The 16295-nt window shown below is 46.4% G+C and overlaps 1 long non-coding RNA gene across 1 annotated transcript; it reads right to left on the reverse strand.

Moving 5' to 3' along the window:
- Positions 1 to 325: 325 nt before the first annotated feature.
- LOC139050289 (uncharacterized) lies at positions 326 to 9314 on the reverse strand. Its single transcript, XR_011508840.1, has 3 exons — positions 8440 to 9314; positions 3599 to 3771; positions 326 to 1434 (listed from the first exon to the last, which is right to left on the reverse strand). It is a non-coding gene; the product is annotated as an uncharacterized lncRNA (long non-coding RNA).
- Between the last annotated feature and the right edge of the window lie 6981 nt (positions 9315 to 16295).

Here is a 16295-nt window from a genome sequence, read left to right on the forward strand (position 1 = left end):
TTTTTGCAATTTTCTTTAACTTCATGCAGGAAGTTGCGCTAGGGAAAACGAATGCGCCGTAATTTAGCGTGGAATGTGTGCAGTTGGTGGAATTTAAAGTCGTAAGCAATAAATGCGTGAGCCTTGTTTCAAAGTGTTTAATTTTATCAGCTTATCATGCCTATGAACTTCCGAGCCCTACGAGGAAGTGACCAACCATAAAGTGGTATTCAGAATTAAACCTGTATGTATAAACAGGTGAATAGAATGTGTTATTTGAATAACACATTCTATTAAATAAATAAAAAGAAAAAAATTAGGAGACACACAATAATACAACGTAATATAGCCTTTTGTACGTCACTATATAGTTTTTAATGCGATAATAAAGCTGTAGCAGTACCGTGATAGGCTCCTAATACAGACATTGCTAGCAAGTGGTAGGAAATGTACCTCACATATCTTTGTTCCGAACATTCCAGCTATTAGAGGGCTCATATGCAAGTTTTAGATCGATGTTTGTCTATGTGGCTGCGCAACTGCCAGAGCAGCTGGAAAATAATTCTTTGCAAACATAAATAAAAACAGTGAGCTCATTATTGGAAAAAATTATCTTGTAGAACACAATACTCTTAAGCGAATTTATTAGGTACGAGAAATAAACTAAAGAAAAGTAATGCAGTACCTAAGCTAGTTTTTATGCGCCTTAACATCGCTGTATTTTTGTCACCGACCCCTTCGCTTATGCAGGAACCTGAATGCCAGCATAAGCACTCAGGACAAATGCCATTCTAAGTGTGCTGCGCATGCATTGGTGTTCAAGTGGAGAAGAGCTCCAGTTAACATGTCCTGCTGCACTGCAGTAGTTCTCGCACCGTCCTGGCTAAAACTTGAATCTCCTTTCTGACATCCTACCTTCTCAAACATCAACACTTAAAGCAGTTCGACCATGGATTTACCTTCACAGATGGCTTGCAGCTGAAGTCATTGTATTATTCATCCAGTTTTCTTCAGCGATATTCATTAAAACAGCATGTACTCCTAACTTGTGGTCAATTTAGGTGCAATTTTTTTTAAAACAATAAGTCTCGTCTTGTGCTTCTATAGGATTGCTACAGCGTGAACTCTAATCATATAAACAGAAGCAGTAGTACTGCTGAGATATTCTAGCATAAAACACCAACCGTGTTCTAGACAGTAGCCGGTCGAGTGCCTACAGTCCTGGTAAATCCTCGTAGAATATATGCTGTTCCTACTCTGATTCTACCTTCGACCTAAGATGAATTATGAAGGCCGGAACAAAGAATTTCTTCTATTGGATGTGGATGACAGTTGAATTCCTCGGGGTGCAGAACTCAATGGCAATTGACCGAGGAACAACACCCAGTGTAGCAGTATGCATTGTGCGATCCCACAATAGGCCAAATGTTGATGCAAACTGTCCCAATGACGATGCTGAAAAATACAGTAAAGGGTTCATTACTTCCGTTATGTCAGAATGGCGGCAATCAATTATCAAAATTATAGCATATTTCTTAATGTACACTTGCTCTTCGTAACGTAGTTTCAGCATACTACTGAACACTAAAGTGCTGGATAAAGATGCTATGAAATTGCTGCATCACAAACTAAGCAGTACAAAGCTCTTGTCGCAACCGCAACACACCATGGGCTCTTTAACGTAAAGCTATTCCAATATGTTTTTATTCCTATCTCCTGACATCAAATTTACATAACCACCGACGTCAAGCGTCGAGCAGTGACCCGCAACGTTGCCTGAAGAGCCCAATCAAGCGCTCTCCTCGTATATAGGTTACTTTTGTTTTCTTTTGAAACGAATAACACTGGCTACATTGAGCGGTTTTTCTTGTCTCACTGACTCACGAGAGACGAGGAGCGCGATGAAGTGGAGAGGGTTTGGATGGGGTAAAGCCAGCGCACTGAAAAAAGATAGCCGGACGAAGAGAGAGAAGCCGGCGTCTGCGATTAGCCCGCTTTCTCTTGCTTAGCTTGCCGTCGCTTGAATAAAATCGCGGCGACGCGCAATGGTCAGTTATAGATGCGGCTAAACGGATCCTTACCAAAGAAGAGTTTGCAGAGCCATGCCCTATACGTGCCGAAGGGCTAGATGAGATTATACGGCTACATAAAAAGTTTTGTTGTACACAAATAATCCCATGCTCCCCGGCAGGTCAATGACGTAAATATACGGCACCACAAACAACTCCCAAATGATCGGAGCCGTATATTTACGGCGCCGTCTGTACATTTAAAAGCACGCCAATTTCCTAACTTTCTTTTCTGTCATGTGCTGCCACTATGTGGGGATACAGGGAATTTTTTTCGCACGCATCCCTCTTTGTTTTCGTTTCGTGGTTTGTTTTAGAGCTATAGATATATATATATATATATATATATATATAGTTTGCTTCTGCGCCTCTTCATACTACCGCTGGCGCGTTGGTCGGCGCGCGGGCGGTAGGCGGTTCGGCTTTTGTTCCGTGAACGGTGTCGGTTTCTTGCGGTTGCAAAACTGATGGCTAACTCGTTACTAATCGCTCAAAGGACGACCGTCTCTTTCAAGCTCGTTTAGTGCTCACAGGGATGCGCATAGCAAGGATGCCGCCGTACATGCGTTTCCGCTGCTTTTTTTTTTTTACCGTCGCGAAAACTATTTGCCTCTGGTTGGAAATAAGCTTAATATTAGCGGAAGTTTGTCACACGTTGTGCATTTTGGCAGGCACAGAACCACAAGGATTTCTTGAGTGCGCGCACCTATGCTGTTCGATTACGCTATGGATGAACATATTAGTGTAAGAGCACCAACATTGGAGTCTTGCAAAATATTTTCGTGTGTTCATTTTAAGGCCTTGAATTATGTATACAAATGCATCAAACTTGTAATCCTTATAAGTTTATTTCCTTTTTTATTCCTCAATGAAGAGTACATATTGATGAATGAAGAGTACATATATACCAACGCAAAATATTTTTTTTCTCATTTTATGGTCATCCTAGAAAACTTGCGGTAAGTTTTTCTAGAAATAAACCCCTAAGAAGAATTGGTATCTGCAATAAAAGAAATTGACCCTGGGCGACCGCATATGGCGATAAAAAATCGACCCTCAAAGGGTTAACGTTATGCCTAGCATTCTTCGTTCCATCGCTATTTGCACGCTCCTTAACTTGGTCTCAAGCTTCTTTCTCAGTCTCCAATTCTCTGCCCCACATGCCAGCATCGGTAAAATGAACTGATTGTACACCTTTTCAATGATAATGGTAAACTTCCAGTCAGGAGCTGACAATGTCTGCCGTATGCGATCCAACCCATTTTTATTCTATGAATTTCTTTTTCATGATTAGCATTCCCTGTGATTAACTGACGTAGGTAAACGTGCTCCCTAACAGACTCTAAAGGCTCACTGGCAATCCTGAACTCTTGTTCCCTTGCCCGGGTATTCATTACCTTCGCCTTCTGCATATTAATCTTCAACTCCGCTCTTACACCCTCCCTGTTAAGGTCCTGAATCATTTGTTGCAACTCGTCCGCAGTGTTGCTGAATAGAACAATGTCCTCGGCAAACTGAAGGTTGCCGAGGTATTCGCCGTCGATGCTTACCTTCCCAGTTGAATAGATGTAAGACTTCTTCCAAGCTCGCAGGGAATAGCGTTGGAGAGAGTGTGTCTCATTGTCTGAGCCCTTTCATTATAGGCTTCGTCCTACTTTTCTTGTGTAGAATTCGGGTGTCCGTGGAATCTCTAGATATTTTCCAGGGTATTTACATGAGCAGTCTGAAAAAAATAAAAGAAACGAAACTGAATTCATGCCTTCTTAGATTCCGCGGCGTGCGGTGACCATCTTGGATGCTGGTACGTTTCCACGATTCCGCTATGTGCGCTGAAAGTCAAAGTCGGCTGCAGGCGCCTGCGGGCGTGTCCACTTTTCACGCTTACTGTATGACGCTATGGCCACGTGCCATGCTCAGCTGTTGGGGCACGATTGCTGCCAGACCTCAAACAGCTCCCTTTAGATCAGCCGAATGCGCACAGTGGCACCGTTTCCGAGCTAAAGTTGCGCACTGCACCACGTAGTCGTTTGATTAGGAAGACAAATTAACGGAAATAAATACCTATCCTAAATAATCGGGCTTTTCATAAGCCTGTCAGAATAGCCTGTATATCAGGCTCTTTTCTCGGTCGGTGCACTTCACTCAAGTCGAGGGCGTATTTTCGAGGCGTTCTTCGGCGAGGGAAACGTGGGGTAGCGTTCAGGAAACGCAACGGCGCTTTCAGTTAAGAAAGCGCTCGTCGCCTCGTCTTGGGGAGTCGAGGAAAGACGGTGAGTGAAGACGTGTTTAATAATACCGGGCTATGTCTCACTGATTCGCCCGTGAGCGTCGAATACGCACTGCAGGAAAGCCAACTTACACATCTGCATAGAACACGACACTACACTCAGTACCGCGCCAGCCTCGACTGGCCGGATGGTCAGTACCTGATAACGGCGTGAAGCGACGAGTTCAGAAAGAGTAGCGCATGCGCACAAAGTTCACTAGAAGAGCGAGTTACGTCTGCTAGGCATGGCGCCACCCCTGTCGCGATTAACTGAGCTTCCTTGCTTATCGCAGACAGCTGGTGCGCATGAACACTGGCTCTCTGGAAAAAACCTTTCTTGAAGAAAGATAGTTGAACGCCACACGACCCAGACGAACTGTATATATCTGCATTGCATTACGCGCGCCACCCAATGCATTCCCAGCCGTCACCATGGGTAGTTAACAGGGATAAGCGGGCTAGTTGGTGGTCGATATTGGAATGCATCATGTAACCGCACAAAAACAAGGGACAAAGAAGGAACACACAAGACAGATGCCATGGGTAGGCGGCGAACGCAGCGTACAGCTGAAAAGGTTGCCGTACGCGAGCGTAAGCACGAGTTTGATCGCGCCCGTAAGGCCGATCCCGTGTTTCGGCTACGGCATGCAGAAGCAGTGTGGGAGACGCTTGTGCAGGTGGGACAAGGTATATACAAGCTCGTAGCGAAGCTTCCATGGAAGCCCACATGTCACGAAAATGGGGCTCGTTATCGACGCCATCTACGTGTCGTGGGCACCACTAACAGCAAGGAAAACATTTAAGAAAGTGACGCCACAACCGGATATAGCAGTGACGTCAAGATCATACGCTGCTTGGCGCGAATGTTTGAATTGCTTTAGCGTCCGGCATAAAAGCCACTGCGACAGTGGCTGTGGCGAGTGTGCGACTCGCCTCAGCTGAAATGTCAGTGTCCTTTAACTATGAGGAGTGTAGTATGCCCTGATGTGATAGTACTTAGGTTATTGACGGCAATTGCTCCAGTAGCATCCTTAGGAAGGTGAGCGAACAGGATCGAAATAAATAACACTGCCAAAGAGCTTTCAAAATCAACTTCGCTTTCATTCGTCGTGGATAATGCAACCAATATAACTGACCAAACAAAACATTTTCACTGATTAAAGGCACTGTGGCCAGCACAGTCATAATGCATAGCAATCAACGCGGATCCTTTTTACAGAAACATTTGAAATGTTGTGCCACACCATGTATTCAATGTACTGAAATACAACCGGGATAGGCTCACGTATAAAATATATTGAATCAACGGACGGACGCGATCCGCCATATCTTAGCCATATACAGCTCGGCGTTAAAATTTAACACGTTGATGTGTTAATGTTGAAGTAGGAATGGTATCGACTGGGGCAAATAACAGATTATTGCCCTTTCGATTCTGCCTTTGTTTCGAATAGTCGCTATTCCTGGATACGAATGTCTTTCTAATGGCTTTAAGACATTTAAAAACGTCAAATTTGCGCCCTTATCACAAAATTGGTTGAAGAGTGCGCTAAGTTTCATCCATGTGGTCACATAAAATATCAAATACCAGAAGTTTTGAGGCTACACACGCTATACATGACAAGGAGCCATACTTTTCCAAAAACAACAATGATTCGCAGTGACCAATTAGCCTTGAGTATGCAAATAGATTGCTTATTTGTACTCCCTGGAATACCTGAATTGCTATGGCATTGTGCTGCTAAGGTTTAGAGTTCGATTCGGGCGCCATTTTGCTGAGGGAAGAATGTACGAACGCTCGTGGACTCCGACGAAGGTTCCCGGTGGTCTATAGCTTAGCCCAGACTTCACACACTACGGCCTGTGCGAAACATTGAGGTTATTGCACGTATAAAGGTAATACGCTTTGCTGCGAAGCATTCTTCGCCTTCTTTGCTATTTGTGGTAGGTAGCTTCCTGCCTCAATCCGCTTTATTAAACAAATTATTGCGCGACCGACGCAGGCATCAGACGTCGATCACACCAGTAATCCCCTCTTACCATTAGGCCACCATATGGTTTTCAAGATATTTCTTAACCAGACAACTATCGCACCAATTGGTTATGCGTTCCAGGGCCAGCTATAACCGATGATAACTTTCTGTGATTGCGCAGTCTAAGCAAAGCGCACGAGCGTGGCAAGCTTCTCGTGTTCTGTTAAAACGCCAAGTATTACCGACGTTTTGTTGCCGGTTTACCACACCAGCAGAAACCAGACAGGCACGTGAAGCCATACCTAGGAACAGGAAATAATAAGAATACTTTTCCTAAACAGCCTTTTTATTTGTTGGGAAATCAATCGCGAGCAAAAAAATTAAAGTGATCATTGGTGCGGTTGGTTTCGCGCTACGATGCTTTCTGTTGCTTGCATTCGCCGACTACATGCAGATGGCAGTAAAAGAATGTGTGCTTCGACTTCATAGCTGTGGTTGCGCTGCCGCAGAAAGTTGTTACCGGGCGTAACTCTGACGCAATGCCTGCGTAAGTCCGGGGCCACTTTCTCCTCTTCTTTCCTGGGGACAGCTCACGCTTTGAGGCACCGTGTTAGACTGCACGATCTACGGGACCAAGCAACCTTGCCTAATACTGTCGTGATAGCAGTCAACGCTAGGTAGAAACTGTGCGACGCTGTGCCGACTTCATGAATGGCGGACCCAATTATATTATAACGTTTCTTCGCTCGGAGTGCAGCTGTCGTCATTGTTTCAGTATACACTGCATGGCATTGCCACAGGCACGTAGACGTGTGTAACACGCACTCGCTGATGACGCAGTCCGCATTTCTCTAGCTGACGCCCTATTACCAATGTATAGGAACCAGCAGCCGCTATCTGGGAAGCTCGCATCAAACGGCAGGCATGAGAATTGTGCAGCTGCCGCCATACAAGCGTCTTCAACGCGGTAGTCATCGTGCGGCTGTCGTCACACGCAGGCACGCTCCCGGTCCACGCAGTACTCGCTATATACAAGCACGTTCGTTCACCTGGTATTTCCTTGCCAAACTTCCAACCGAAGCGGTATAGCTAAGTCCCTGCGCAATACATCGCCTAAGATCGATTCGCACAGTTCGTGGATTCAGCACATTTATACTTCTAATTTGTTCCTATTGCTTCCTTCGTGCATTATTTCTTTATATAAACAACGCTTCGTGTTGTACAATATCAAAAAAAAAAAAACTTGCTAACGTTGCGCACGAACAAGATTGTTAAACCAGTTTAGTTATAACCGTGGCAAATGCTTTTCATTAGTTATTAACGCGACGAGGACAGCAATTTCTCCCGAATAAATGAAAGCTATTCGGAAAGCATTTCATTCGCTTCTTTTGCTATCTGATTCTCTCAAAGGTTATTCTGTCTAGGCACTCCGTCTATTTAGGGAAGAAGTTTCTACAGGGCTCCTTTGGGACACTCGAATGTAATCATGGTACGATCGACATCAAATACATGCGAATAAACGTTCGCGTGAGTATGATATTTCTTGGTTGGGGCTAAAGAGGATCAACAGTATATCGGCGGCTAAATATTTCAGAGCCTCGCTCAAAGAAAATTTCTCGTATGCAACATTCGCGTATTTAGTATAGTGTGCAACAAAGAATGTATCGTAAAATGCGTATGTTTTTCTCGCTATGATTCATACATTTGTTCTTCATAGTTTGTCTTACGTTACCTACATTCTATTAGAAACTGCTAGGAGTCAGCTCATCCCATTTGAGGCCCGTGAATTGCCTCAATCCGTCTATATCATACGTGCCACACCATTTATTGTGCAAGAAGTCGAACCATTTTTTTACAGACGGTATTCAATTACTTCCTACACACCCGCTCGTTTGCTTCGTGAATGGAACAAAAAGGCACTAGTCGACCGTTTCAAAAATCACACATAAAGCTTTTTTAAACCTAGCCAAATGATATTTAGTTTTAATGGACAACGATGATGGACTAGGAGGTACTCACTAGTGGTCTACATCGGATAAATTTTCATCACGGGGTCTTTCCAACCTCACACCTTTTAAGATTGCAGCTCAACACTCGTGTATACATTGTTTGCCGACCTGGATATATGCAGTAATATAAAAATTTAGCTTACCGCTTCATGGCCAGCTTCAACGATTTCCTAGTCGTGCAAGTCTGCAGTCGTCGAAATGAACTATTAGTAGCCTGGCGCCAGTAGCTGGAGCTAACGACGATCTCGGGCGAAGTGACGGCAGGCTGCAGAGAAAGCATCGTCGAGGTCTGTATAAGCACCAAGCAGAAGGTCTTCTGGCTGGAGTCCCAGAACGGTCTGGATGACAGAAGCGAGTCGTTCCGCATCGAGGTCTCCAAGTGTGGCTAAGGCTAAATACGGCAGGTCACTCCACGCGTACAAACAAAGAACAGTGTGCTCTTGTTGATCAGATTCTGGCTCTGCGGTAATAACGCAGGCATAGCGGTCGTCTATGTCGGATATCGGCACGTAGGTCAAGTCCATACCAGGAACAGCTATTGCGGTTGCTATCAGCATATGTATAGTGAAGTCGGCGACGGCCGGCGGGTCCTCACCGAGATAGAACAGCGCCCACGGACGCAGCTTGTCCTGTGAAATAAGCCAGCAGTACAGCGAGGCCAAATATCGGAGCCGGTCTTCCTGCGAGTCGACGGCTTCCAGTGCGCTGCGGATTTCACAGACAGCCTCTTCCGCTTCCGTAGTGTCTCTCAGCCGAAGAGACGGAAGCACACCGGCGCCTTCGAGGCGTTGCAGTTCGTTCAGTGACAGCTCGTGGAGGTGTAAACACAGCGTGTCCAAGTCTTCCTCCGTCATAGCTGGGCGATAATAGCGGCCTCTTGGCCTTCGCGAATGATGGTAGGATGCCGGCGGTGGCTGCAACGGTACCACGACTGTCAGCCACAGCTATGCAATGGCGATGGAAACCAGCGTGTCTTGCCCAGTGTCAGAAACTAAAACTTGGCGAGTGCACAGCTACACTTTTATCTGAAGAAAAAGCGACACGTGGCACCTGGTGACGCGATTAACCAATGACCAGTATTGCCGGAGAGACTATCATTCACAGTGTCATTTGGGAGGGTGAAATGCCACCCCAAACGACGCACGCATTCTTTAATTATCTAGTATGGGTAAGTGATGCTGCGCATGTTCAAGTCCGCCTGATAACGAATATCTGAAAAAACGTAGCAGCAGAATGAATTCTCACACGTGTACTTGTTTGCCATTTTCCGCTTACTGCCTTCAGAAGGGCTAATAAATGTTACATTTTATTACTCAACGCAAGACACTCCTCTCTCTATCTGAACTTCCTCGAATGTTATCGCTGGTTCTATTCCTTGGCTGTTGTCACCAACATTTGTGCATTTCGACTTTATGCGCGCCATGAACTGTGTATTACTTTACCGAAGGCGCGCGGGAACCAGTGATAACGTTGGAACTTTCTACTAGTCAAGCATAAGAGTCGAGGCGCTTTACGCAGTGATCACATATCAAGGATTGCCACTTTTTCTCGGCGCTATCTTTGTGCAGGAGTGCTATTTTGTGTGCACTAGTTTGTCCAATAAAGGGCTCGACTCGTGACTCACCTTTGTGCCGCAGACATTACGTATTCTTCAACTTTACTTCAGCGTCACATCTGGAGGAGGCGCTTCGCTGTGGAACGGACACCGCCTGCAAACCCAAGCCGTGAAGACAACGTCCGCGTCGCTACGGACCACCCAGCTAGTGGTAGGCTCCAATGATTGCCACCAGACTGCGGACTTCTACCTGAGAATACCAACAGAATTATCACCCCGACGGCTGCTACTATCCCAATCCCAATATACAATGCAGCAATCGTGGTGCAAAAGCTCAGTTAGCCCGATATTATCCGTGGATCATTGTTTGAAGAGCCAAATAGCTGGCTGGAGGCTTTCGAAAGAACTGATACGTTTGCCAAGTGGAACTGCAAAAAGAAGCTGCGGCATGTCAATTTTTTATCGGAAGACACCGCCAGGACACTATTCGAGAATCGACAGTCCAGCCTGTTTCGGAGCAGCTTCTACCACACACTAGCGAGCGTCGTGCGCAAAGAAGGAGCAGAAGCTGTGCTTGAAGCTTGTGTGCGGCTATCGAATGATAAAATTTCTAACTTCCCGGTGAAGATGACTCGCCCGTTTCGCCACGATGACCCGAACCTGCCAGAAGTAAACAACGTTCGCTTTCTGATGAGGGTCGTAGAGCAACAACTCTTCGTTGGATTGATTCCCGACCCATCCAAGAAGGTCACATAATTTTTGACGGAAGCAGCGACCATCTAGAAGACATTGCAAATACGCACTAGGCAATGTAGCCATCAAGTGTTTAAGTCGTATAGCGAAGTCCAAGCACTAGGCTCAGACGAAAGCAGGGAAACAATCAGGACCATTGTCCGCGCAGAACTGAGCAGAATGCTTCCCGCGTTGCAACCTAAGATCGCCTCGATCTCTAACATCGTGGAAAAAAATCAGTGCCCTTCCAATCTGTGACGAAGGATGACCCGCGACGCTGTGTATGCGGGTCCCTTAATGACGAAGTGCTCCTCGGGCGCAGGTAGGCCCGGCACTGCAATATCTTCGGGATCGGCCCAGGTATGTGGTGTACTTAACGCCTGCTTCACCTTCCGCCGGTCGGCTCGTCATTGCACTATCTTCAGGATCGGCCCACGTATGGGGAGTGCTTACGCCTGGTTCACCTCCGCCGCGGGTCGGCCCGGCATTGCACTTTCTTCGGAACCGGCCCAGGTATGGGGAGTGGTTAACGCCTGCTTTCCCTCTGCCTCGGGTCAGGCCGGTATTGCACTATCTTCAGGATCGGAACATGCGCGGGGAGTGTTTAACACCGGCTCCACCTCCGCCGTGGGTCCGGTATTGGGCAATCTTCGGGATCGGACTACATGCGGGGAATGCTTAACGCCTGCTTCACCTCCGTCGCGAGTCCGGCCGGTATTGCTCTATCTCCGGGATCGGCCATGTATGGGGAGTTTTCTTAAATTTTGATTAGGACATGAAAATTTCCTTGGAGGGTAGAGGCGTACAGCTTCGCTGTAAAAATAGCTTCGACGGTCACCGGGTGTTCCCGGTGTAAAGCCGCTACCACCGCAGCCGGATGCAAGAATTACGCTACCGACGTCCGCCATCAAGTTCGACCATTGCACCCGCGACAAGGTCTTTTATGCCATAGTAGGGTCGTAAAACTTAAAGGTTATAGTATCGTCACCAGCCACGGCCACCGCCAGCTCACGCGTCAGCGGTCCCGCGCAACATCACGAGGTCGACGGAAGTTAGGTTTGCCCCGAGCACCACCCGCTGTGCTACCACCGCTCACGGTGATACCACTGCGGAGAATGGGGCTACGTCTGCCGTCGGTGCTCATACCATGATATGAGACTGCGAACGTTCACAATCAGCACGCCGCGTCCCCAGCAACGTGAACGACCTCTGGAGATTGCGGACTACCAAGCTGAAATAAAGTGCACACCCAAACGACCTTTCCGTTCTCCGCCACCCGCTCGCTATATCTCACCAATACATTCATCCAACTCGGGGACTGATCATTAGCCGTTTTCCGCAGAAAACTAAAAACTGCGAACGATGGGGGTGCGATTGCTATTCATCAAAATGCCGAAGATTCCCCGCCGACAACGCAGTAGCGACGATATGACGCAACCGGATCGAAACGTCGAAGACAACAAAATGCCGCCTAAAGAAACCGTAAGAAGATGCAACATCACTGCGACAACGCGACGCTAATAAACGTGAATTGGCTTCTGAAGCGTCTCTGGCGTTGATGTTCATTACCATCCTGTTTCCTCGCGTTTTAAGGCAACGTACAGAAGCAGTTACCATAATTGCTAGCCTATTCCTGTTTACCTGAAAGCCTAGGTGACTTATAGTTCCAAGACACACTGCTCGTAAGTGTAGACGAGTTTACAAGCTCGGACAAGAAACATGCCTGCTGGGGCAGCAGTCGCAATTCGATACCGTTAAGAGGAAGCTTTAGCTCTCGACCAACACCAACGCGGCCTACTCAAATACATCTAAAACGCAAGAATGTTTTTCTTAAATAATCCTTGGACTTGGACCAATTTTAATGAAGTTTGTTGCATTTGAGAGAGAAAGTGACTGCTTGAAGTGGAAGTTTGATTTTGGGTTGGAAGAATTCCGTTAAAAGGATTTTAAAATTCGAAAGTTTGAAAAAAAATACAAGGACAAAGTTTATAAATTGATAGCTCTGCATCAAGAACAGCTATTGCGGGTCTGTAAACGGCACCCATTAGATCACTGAAAGCCTGAAATCACTGAAATCCATCTGTCCTTTTATATCTGTTGTGAACCTGTTACGTTGCGCACAAAGATTCTGCGAAAGCTGTATTTTCATATTACTAAGTTTCTTCAAATTCATGTGTAACATGTCAAATTTGTCTGCTTCAGATGTTCTACTAGATAAATTAACAGAATCGTGATACCATTTGTCATTGCTGAAGTACGCAGTCGTAAAATTGCTAGTACTGTTTGCAGATAATGTTTGATTTTGCCATTGTTTTGTAAAAAACTCACGACATATATTAAGAGTCTGAAACAAATCGTCACTACATTTTCAGTTTTTATCTTGAATGCAACAAATCTTGCCAAATTTAGTGCATTGGTTGCCGATAAAAACGAATTATCCTTTTACATGTATTGAGATAGGAACACCCGAGCTAAAGCTTCCTCTTAAAGAGACCTTGAAACGATTCTCACTATATAGCACAAATGTACTGCGTCGATAGGGTAGCTCATTCTGATCATTCACACATTTAAGCGCTCCGCGGTAAGCGGGAAATTTATTTGCTTTTAAAAAATGTGCATCGCTACTCATTGGAGCGGTGCCGCTCCCCTGAGTTTTCAGCCGCACCGCCACAACCTCCTCCGGAATGTTTTTAACTACGCAGCGGGTGACGTCAGCCAGGCGAGCTATCCGACTAGCTGGTCATGTCGCGTCATCGCTAGTTTTTCCAATCCTGAAGCGAAGAAATCGAGTTCGTAAAAGTTGCAGTGTTGCTTAATTGCTTTTGTAAAACAAAAGCTATAAGAAAGAAAATGCAAAGCGACGTTCCAGTTACCACTGCACCCTAGTACTTACGGCGCACAGCAAGTGTCGTCTGCTTGCGTTACAATGTGCTACACGTTGACGCCAGGTGCGCGGTTAGTGTTGGTCCTGAGGTTTCTTTGCACGAGAAGAGTCAATCGCCTTTGATGCGTTGTGGGCTGCAAACCTATCGATTGGCAACAAGTCGAGCTCCGACCTTGCGTCCGTCTGCAAGGCAACATTTGAGCGGAGATGGCCACAGTGCATCGAGCTGTGCGTATGTAGTCAGCGCCAGGACCTATGCGTTTGAGGCCGTCACCTAATGCTAGAGGATTATTACCACCGAAGAGTTTTAGCTTGTCCAGTAAGCGCAGGTGGACTGGGAGTTTTGCCGGATGGGCGGAGGCACACACGCGAGCGGCCTGCGTGGGGCAGCCACCTCGTGTGATCTGACCAGCCGGCAATTTTGATAGCGTGGTGATCTTTGACGCGCGCCCAGTGCATGGGCACACGGGTACTTCTGCATTTCGCCCTCAACGGAATGCAGGCGCTGCGGCTGGTATTTTATCAAGGGAACGTGGGCTTATCAGGGCAATGCCAAATACACCATACACTACCACGGCGAGTGTGCCTCTGCATCGATAATTTTTTGTAGACTAAGCTCCCATTAGCTTGAGGAGAAGGGGGGACAAGGGGCTCGATTTTGTTAGTCCTAACCACATGAAGCCAACAGACAATGAAGCTAAACGACGCATCGGCGAATTAAACTGTGTTTTAATTGGTATGTAGAAAATAACGAAGAAAAGGAAAATAAAAGTGGACGGAAAGTTAACTTGTCGCCGGTGGGAGCCGAAACCACAGCCTCCGCATTACGGCGGCGTTGTACTACGAATTGAGCTACGGCGGCTGCAGTCACATCCATCACTAACTTGTGTATCCTATAATATATAGTTACTAGATTTAGCATATAGTTACTACATATGGTTACTGTATAGTTACTATATAGTTACTACATTTAGCCCTATGAGTGTTAGGCAGCGCCACTTAGAGACATGATGGGTGGATGTGGCAAAACACTTTTAGCCCGATAGCGCGACGCAAGGCGTGCCCTTAAGATATCAGGCACGTGCCGATAAAACCCTCACATGCTATCTAACGACGTGAAGGCTGCCAGATTCGAGACACTCGGAATGAATAAACTAGAGAAGGGGTACCAGGGGCTCCATTTTGTTAATCGTGACCACATAATGCGAGCACGCAATGAAAGTAAGGAAGCCGTCGGGCACAAAAGGCTGTTGGACATCCGCCCGTCATGGCTCTGAGTGGCACTTTACGACACTCCTAGGGCTAGATCTAGTTAACATAAATACGCAAGTTTGTTGACGCATCCGTAATTCGGAGCCTGTGGGTTGACAGCTCTCACTGGCGACAAGGTATCCTCTCGTCCACCACTATTTCCCATTTCTTCATTATTTCGTATATTCTATATTTAACCACAGGTGATTTCCTCAACGCAATCCTAGGCTTCAATTTCGGTTGCCTTTGCGCGGTCACACCCAGTGGCGTAGCAATGGGCGGGGCCGGGGGGCCGTGGGCGCAGGGTGCAAGGGGTCTGTGGAGGGGGGGGGGGTGTTGTCATCTACGTCTGAAGGCACCCATCTTTCCGCCGGCTACACCGGGGGGGGGTGACAGAACTATGGGCCCCGGGTGCCAGACGACCTAGCTACGCCACTGGTCACACCTCACATTAGCTCGCATGTCAGCCTCTGTCGGCTACGGGGATTTCGAGGTTATCGGCTGTCAGCACACTGGCCAGATCGCGCAAGGCCATGCGATGTCATTCCACAATACTGGAGGGCAACGGACACCAAACCGTTTTGAATACGCGGCCGCAAATATTTGCGAGGCACGCGACCTATAGGTGGCGCGCGTGGTAACCCAAGGCGGCTGCCCGGAAGAGGAGGGCGAACGAAGCGAAGGGCGCAGAAACGTGTTGTGTAGCACGCTGTGTTAACTGCGGCACCATGTCACTTTCATTACTAGACATACTGAGCCGCATGGAAGCGAAACTGCGATTATACAGCTCATTAAAGAAGAATAGGTACAAATTACATCCCTGCTAATGCAGTTTCTGTGGCGGTATATAGGTTGTTCCACTCGCGTACATGACAGCGCTACGGGAGAATTTTAAACGGAGCGTCAGAAACGCCCTAGTACATGCCCTACCCGATGCTTTATCGCTGTAACAGAAACGAAATAGGGGGGAAAAGATGTCAGCTGAAATGTGCGACAAGTAATACAATTTAATATCTGGACTATTCGCAGCATTTTTTTAGAATGAATCAGTCTTTCAAACACTTATATATATGACTCCTTATAAACAATGCGTACGCATGCAAGGAAAATCATTCGCTGATGTCCCTAGCAACCTTCAATTATCAGAACTATGAAGGAACTGTGAACTACGTGTTTTTGAAATATTTATTGGACTTCGTGCAAGGTTACAAGGATAAACATGTTTGTCAACCTGATTTATGCAGCCTTTCATATTCCGCTTTAACTTGAACGCGTTGATCATATGCTCACACCTAAACGCCTAATAAGCGTTCCACAAAAATGGTTGTTATCAAATGAGCTGCAGTCTTAGAATATGGCACACAAAAAAGTTTCTTGCACAATTTATCTACATTACCAGCCCCATGCATAGCAGCTCATCTGGTAACCTCTGCCATGTAAGTGCACGTGTTTTGTGCAACAAATGCGTTCGCTGACCAGTAATGTGGCGTATATTTCTCTTCAATCACAGTGTCAATACTTTGTGACTTTGCACGTTTTTTCTGTTTAACTTTCAATTGTATACATTATTTTCGAAA

The sequence above is a fragment of the Dermacentor albipictus genome, chromosome 10 (genome assembly GCF_038994185.2).
Source record: "Dermacentor albipictus isolate Rhodes 1998 colony chromosome 10, USDA_Dalb.pri_finalv2, whole genome shotgun sequence".
NCBI classification, from domain to species: domain Eukaryota; kingdom Metazoa; phylum Arthropoda; class Arachnida; order Ixodida; family Ixodidae; genus Dermacentor; species Dermacentor albipictus.